Below are 7,296 nucleotides of genomic sequence, written 5' to 3'. Positions count from 1 at the left end.
TCTGATGGGCTACCGTCTTTTTTCTGGCACGCATTAAAAGAAACATGCGTATTAGTTATCTAGTGCTGCGTAACAAATAGCCTGCAGTCTTCATGGGTTCTTACCACGTTTATTATCTGCCAGCTTTTCTTAGACTGGATGTGGCTCAGCCGGACGCCTCTGGCTGTGGGTCTCTCCCAGGCTGCAGTCAAGGTGTCGGCTGGGGCTGCAGCCGTCTCCAGGCTCGTCGTGGGTCCAGGCTTACTCAGCGGCCGTTGGCTGGATTCAGTTCCTCATGGGGTGTTGGAATGAGGGCTGCAGTTCACCCAAGTCTGTCGTCTGGGGATGGCCCTCAGCTCCCTGCCCCGTGGGCCTCTCTGTAGGGCAGCTCATGACACAGCAGCCGGCTTCATCAGAAGGAGCGAGCACAAAGAGCCAGAGAGAGAGAACGAACATACTGGAAGTCACAGTTCTTCAAAACCTCATCTCGGAAGGGACCTCCCGTCACTCTTGCTGTGTTCCGTCCATGAGAGGCTGGTCACCAGGTCCAGCCCCGGCGGGATGAGGGCGGTCAGCAGACCTGGGGAAGGCCACGCTGGGCCCGGCATGGCTAGCATCGCCATGCACCGCCACAAAGCAGCGGCTTCCTCCTGTGAGGGAGGCCAGCCCTGGGGAAGCATCGGGCAAAGTCAGAGCCCGCGGTTTGCAAAGGAGAGGAGAAAGGGGGTCTTTGGCGAGGAACTCCGTTCCTTGCCCTGCCCCCAGGCGAGAAGACAAACTGAGATTCAACAGGGGACAGTGTCCTCCTCTCTCCCGCCACCACCCCCCAACACAGAGTGTCTGTGTTGGAGGAATCCACCACCACCACACAGCTGCAATCGCCGTGTTGGTTCTGTTGCCTGTATCCCTCGGAACCTGCAGTGTAGACAGGCGTCCTCTTGGTGGGGACACTGACTATGGCTCAGCCTGAAGATCATTTCGTGTCCTACTAGGGCCACTGTTGGAGTACTGTCCCATCAACGGAGAGCTTTTTCTCCCAAGACACCCACCCTTGTCTGGAGGTTGTACCAGACTTGCTTTGCATGTCAGAAATGCCCCCTCGGTCCCAAACACGTTCCTTGAGCTGTGTTACTGTGGGCAACATGCCAACCACCTCTCTGTTTCGTTCCCACCTGGAACCCTCCTGGTGAGGCCGAGGGGTGTAAGGGAGACTCGGAGAGGAGCCTAAACATCCTCGCAGCCTGGGGGGCACCAGCCGTCATCACAGGTCGAGCATCCTGGGCATCTGGGCGCTTCTTGGTCACAGTCATTTCCTTCCTGGATGCACTGGGCCAACTGCCCCCCTCAGGCTGGGTTTCCTCTGTTTAGCTGCAAGAGCAGCGAGCATGTGCCCACGGAGGTCTTTCTAAACGCAGCTTCATGGTTTTTATTCATTCCTTCCCTCACTCATCCAGGCATCTATTGAGTGCCTACTGTATACCAGGAACAGTCACAGGCACTATGGACTCATACTAAAGGTGCTCATTGCAACAGTTTCAAATGATTTCTGAAAGCATGTGGAAAAAAGCAAAAATGCCCAGGCCTCAGGGTAGCGTGGGCGAAGCGTGGGCCCCAAGTCACCGAGATCTGAATTCGCATCGGTCCCCACCTCCGTGCTCGTGAGCTCCGGCAGCCTGGCACCTCGCTGGGCCTCGGTGGCTGCCTCCGTAAAGTGGGGATAATGACAGTGGCGACTCCTAGGTTTGCAGCGAGAAGAGACACAGGATGGGGCCTCAGTGCCTGTGCCCCCTTCCTTCCACCCACTTCCTTCTACAGCATCTCTGGGAGAAGCATGAGGCCGTGATTTAAGATCACCAGGAATTCTCAAATCTCTTGTCTCACGTCAGTCTCGAAACTACCACCCAGGGCAGCACGGCGATTATCCTCCTGTTGCGCTGGGGGAAACTGAGACACAGAGAGGGACGTGCTTTGTCTGCGGTCACACAGCGAGTGAAGGGGACAGCGGACACCACGCCTGGCCCGAGATGGGAAGAGGAGCTCATCGGCTGGGCACAGGGCCACGAGCAGGGGCGATGGTGCAGAGACCTTCTCATCCGTGCCCTGGGGACCAACCTCTGGGAAAACCAAATGCTTCCCAGGCCGGCTCAGGCTGCACTTGCTATTTTGAGTTCTCTAACACATGACACAGGCAACAGGAATCTGGGGGGACCCGGATCACTTGTCGTGTTGGCAATGGACCTGCTTGTGGTGGTGGCCAAGGGAGGGGCTGGGGGTGGTGAGGGTCGGCAGGGCAGGGGCGGGAGAGCAGAAGGCTGAAGGCGGAGCCGGGAGGCCCGTGGGGCAGGGGTGCGGCAATGGGGAGAAGGCCCATGGGGAGCCTGGAGGGAGGGCCTGCGGAAGGCAAGGGGTCGAGTGGGGCCTGACAGGAAGGCTGGCCGGCCGGTGTGGCATGTGGGGCCTTGCCCAGCACAAACGTGCCTTCCTAGGCCCGGAGCCCCAGACGCAGAGCCTGAGAGAGGGTGCGAGCAGTTTGCTTGGAGGTGATCTCGAGAAGTGGGTCATGGCGGCAGGGGGGAGCGGAAAGTGGTAGAAGGTGTGTTATCAGCTGGCGGCAACGGGGCTCCTTCCCCGTGAGGCCCCCTGGGAGACAACATAGAAGGAGCCTTAGGGTGTTCCTGCCTGGGGACGAGGAAGCTGGGTGTCCCCAACTCCCCTGTGACACTGGCCCTCAGCTGGGCCACTCCTAGGGCCCAGATCTCCCCACGGGGAGGCACAGGTGCTGGCAGGAGGGTGCCATGGGCCTGGCCGGGAGCGGTGAGCGCCGGGACGCCAACAACGGGCACCAATAGCATCCGAGGCAAGGAGGGAGCACGGAGGCCATCCCGCATGCACCTGTTCACCGAGCATCCCAGTGTGCCCATCTCATCAGGGAGACGGAGGATGAGAAGAGCACGCGGAGAGATGGTCAGCAGCGCGGGATTCGTGCCAGGAAGGGATGGAGGACGGATAAACAACATGTGGCGTATCCACACGACGGGGTTTGATGCAGCCATAAAGAGCAATCGAGCACTGAGTGTTGAAAATAGTGAGACTGAGCGCAAGACGCCAGATGCAAAAGGCCACATAGCGTGTGATTCCGTTCCCGTGAGGTGTCCCAGGCAGGCAAATCCGCAGAGACAGGAAGCAGGTGAGAGGGCGCCAGGGCCTCGGGGAGGGGGGGATGAGGAGAGACCGCTAATGGGTAAGAGGTTTCTTTCGGGGTGATGGAAGTGTGCTGAAACTAGCCGGTGGTGATGGTTGCACAACCTTTGTGAATGTATTAAAAACCGCTGCATTGCACACTTTGAAAGGGTCGATTTCATGGTGAGTGAATTATACCTCGATTCTTAAAAGCACACACATCATGGGGCCGTCTTTAGACGAGATGGTCAGGGAGGGCCTCCCGGAGGAGGTGACGTTTTTAGCTGAGGTCTGAAGGAGGAGGAGGAGTTGGCCATGGGGGTGGGTTGGGAGGGGGTGGGGCAGGAGGAGGCGTGGTGTGTAGGGGGAGTGACAGCGGGGGGGGGCGGGGGGAGGGCAGGGTCCCTGAGTGCAGTGACCTTGACGGGAGAGGGCCAAGGGGAAGAGAGGGGCAACGGTGGACCCCGTAGGACTGTGCATCCGTGCTATGGGGTGTAGATCTCTTTCTGAGAGCAATGAGTGGTCTCGAGCTGCTGGAGGGTCTCGAGCAGGGGAAAGAGACGCCGCGGGATTTGTGCTTTTAAAGGGTTGTGGTGGAGTGGGGAGGGGGTTGGCAGGGGTTGGAGGCAGACGCTCCAGGAGACCAGATGCTTCCTGGGAGTCATGTGGGACTGGTGCTGGGGTTACGCGATACAAACACGATGCCTTAGGAGGAGCTGAGGGTGGGGGACACCTTGCTCTGCTGTGGCCATTTGTGTCCCACGGTGTCTAAAGGCACCCCTGCCCTCAGGCGACGCATCCCAGGCGGGGGGAGGAAAGTTTGGGGTGCCACAGCACAGAGTGGGGCTTGACGGGAGCCCACCTCAGGGCTGCGGGGAAGGTGAGCGAGAGATGGCGGGACAGGGACGGGAGCGGACCCCACGACAGCCTGGAATGCAGCCGGCGCGTGGAGCTTGCTGCTGGCCAGCTGTCCGGGGCTCCTCAGCGGGACGTGAACCCCTGGGGCAGAGATGACCGGGACCAGGAAACCTGGAAGTGGAGGCCCCTGGACTCGAGGCCCGGGGAGGGACCGGTGGTCACCCAGGCTGGGGAGGGCTGGTCCTGCCTCGGCCTGCCTGGTGTCTAAGCCAGGCTAGGGGGCCTGGCAGTCGGTTCACGGTCAAGGTCTGTCCTGCAGGGCGGAGGAGAAGCCCCTACCTGACTCAGATGGCTAATGGACCAGGGGAGCCCCTCAGAGAGCCAGCGACATCCCCGCAGCTGGAACCGGGAAGCCACTCAGAGAACGATGCCAAGGGAACTTCCGCTCCCCTTCAGAGCTGACTGAGCGTGCCACCCTGGGGACATTCGTCCTGCTTCAAGCATCTCCTGTGTGCCAGCTCCTCGCCGGGTATCAGGGTCAGTGCAGGATCAGCCATGGTGCATCCCTGGGGGAGGGCAGACCACCACACGGCAGTGACACCTAGACTGCATGTTCCCAAAGGACAGGAGCCAGGACTGTCTCATTCACCCCCAGGGACTCACCTGAAGAGGCGGGAGGCTGAACTCGTAGTCAGTGCTCAACAAACGTTTGTTGAATGACTGACTGAGCCACGCATGTTGAATGGAAGCAGCACAGTGGTGGTGGCCCTTAGGAAGGAGCAACAAACCGAGCTTGGGTGGGGAGTGAGCTTCAGGGGGAGGCTTCCTGGAGGAGGTGACATTTGAGCTGGCCCTGAAGGGTGCGTAGGAGTTTTCTGAAGAACAGCAGGTCGAGAGAACCACATAAGCACAGACCCAGAGGTGAGAAAGGGCCTGTACCAACCACGAGATGGAGCAGTCCGTGCCTGGGGTGGGGTTGGAAAGTTGAGGACTCCTCCAGGAGGGGCGTGGCACTAGGGTCCCTCTGCCAGGAGCCCCCGCAGGCTGGGCCGAGGTGGGATAGGCCAGCAGCTCTTTAACGCTTAGATCCTTCTGACTGTGCCAGCTTCCGGCTTGGCTGCGGGTCCCCCTGCTCATTCCTGAAGCTTCTGTTGCGGTCAAGGCTGCAGATACCGTGGCCAAGGACAGGGGCCAGGGAGCTCTGCGTTTGTGCTGGAAGGGACTTTGGTGCAGTTCGGAACCCAGAGGACATCACTCACCCGGGTGACGGCTCTCCCCACCTCAGGGAGAGACCTCGGCCCAGCCCACACTTTGCAGACCGCCCTGCAGGGGATCCCACTGCAGAAAGAGGCCTCAGAGCGGGACTCGGGGCTCAGCAAACAGCATGAGCTGGCATGCAGCCCCTCCTCGCCCTCTCAGCCAGGGGCACTGGAGGAGTGCGCAACCCAGCGACAGTACAGGTCGCCCTGCTTGCATCGCAGGGCCTTTGCAATCTGGCAACAGGAAAGGCCCAAATCCCCACGCGTGGCATGCTCTGCTCTATGGCACTGCTGGTTTCTGCTGCAGGATGGCCCACCCCGAGCTGTCATCAACCCCTGGACTTTCAGGACAGATGTTTCCGCCACTATTTAGTCAGTGGGCTTGAAGGCAATTTGGGGAAGAAACAACAGGGATGCTATAGTTTTTGACCTCCCAAAACTCCGCTGTAAAAATGGACAGAGCACAAGGACAGCAAAACCCAAAACTCATGGGTGGCAGCCACGTGAAGCCAGGTGGCCAGGTGTCCCCAGCATTCGAGCAGGGGGACACAAATCGTCAGCGGCTGCAAGACCCACACGGCATCAGCAACAGCAGGAGAGGACGGGGAGGGGAGTCAGCGGGACCCTGACGGTCCTGAGCACTGGAGGACCCCCCCAGTCACCTACAGGTCCTCCAGGGCCAGCCTGGGGGTCCCGTCAGAGAGCAGGAGCCAAACCCGTGGTCGGGGGCTTCCCCTGGCAGCGCGAGGGGAGGCAGCAGTCAGCACAGCGGGGCTGGAGCCGCCTGGGCCCGGGAACTCCTGAATTAGCCAGAGGAACCTGCCTCCAGGACCATGGCCCAGACTGGGAGGACACTGGCGGGGAGGCGTCCAGAGGGCCCAGCATGGGAACAGCGGCAGGACGACCCAGGGGGCCAAGAAGAGGGACGGTTTATGGCCTACCTCCCCTCCCAAAACATTCAGAAAATCTCATCCCACTGGGCAGACAGGAGCAGCAGAAAGACACTGCACAGAGACACTGCACAGAGAGGGTGGGGAGCGGAACAGCAGCCCCACAGCCCGGAAGATGGGCCGGAGAGACACGCCCTCCAGACAGGGAAGAGCTGGAGGTTTCCTATTTCCAAATGAGCTGCTGGTTCACTTTGTTTTATTTACTTCTCTTTTGATGCTTACCTCCCCAGGACTTCTTTATCTTACGACTGGAAGTTTGTACGCATTGACCCCCTTCAGCCTCTGGCACCCGCCAATCTTTCTCTGCATCTATGAGTTTGGTTCTTTAAGATTCCACATATAACTGAGATCACGCCGCATTTGTCTTTCTCTGTCTGACTCGTCTCCATTGGCATCCTGCTCTCAAGGTCCATCCATGTTGCCGTGAATGGCAGGACTTCCTTCTTTTTTTTTGTTTTTTGTTTTTTGTCTTTGGGGGTTTTCTTGTTGTCGTTGTTGTTGAGGAAGATTGGCCCTGAGCTAACATCTGTCACCCATCTTCCTTGGTTTTTTATGTGGGTCACCGCCACAGCATGGCTGACGAGGGGTGGAGGTCCGTGCCCAGGAACCGAACCTGTGCAGCCAAAGTGGAGCATGCCAAACTTAACCACTAGGCCACAGGGCTGGCCCCAGGATTTCCTTTTTTATGGCTGAACAATACTCATTATTTTAGATATTAAGGACCTAATAGAAATTGTGAGCTATTCGAATAGAATAGAACAGAATAGAATAGAAATTGTGAGGGGGGCATACATTGGAGCTAGAAAAAACTCAGAAACCAAGCAATTGGAGAAAAGGGAAATTTGAAAAGAGGTAACAGAGCTCAGAACAGAATTAAAATAAGAGGGAAAACTATTTAAGAAAATGAAGACTAAAACTAAAAGGAACATGAGAGCAAATAGGTACAACAGATAATGCCTTAAAAAAACAGATGACAGGGGCCAGCCTTGTGGCTTAGGGGCTAAATTCGGTGGAATCCACTTTGGCAGTCCAGATTCGCGGGTTCAGATCCCAGGCACAGACCTACAGCA

General features: G+C 58.2%; 1 long non-coding RNA gene across 1 annotated transcript; it reads left to right on the top strand.

Annotated features, from left to right (window-relative positions):
• Positions 1-2,340: 2,340 nt before the first annotated feature.
• LOC111775988 (uncharacterized) lies at positions 2,341-6,575 on the top strand. Its single transcript, XR_002812003.2, has 2 exons — positions 2,341-3,166; positions 4,337-6,575. It is a non-coding gene; the product is annotated as an uncharacterized lncRNA (long non-coding RNA).
• Positions 6,576-7,296: the final 721 nt, after the last annotated feature.

Source organism: Equus caballus, chromosome 12 (assembly GCF_041296265.1).
Source record: "Equus caballus isolate H_3958 breed thoroughbred chromosome 12, TB-T2T, whole genome shotgun sequence".
NCBI lineage: Eukaryota > Metazoa > Chordata > Mammalia > Perissodactyla > Equidae > Equus > Equus caballus.
This window is presented reverse-complemented; position numbering and strand designations above follow the sequence as displayed.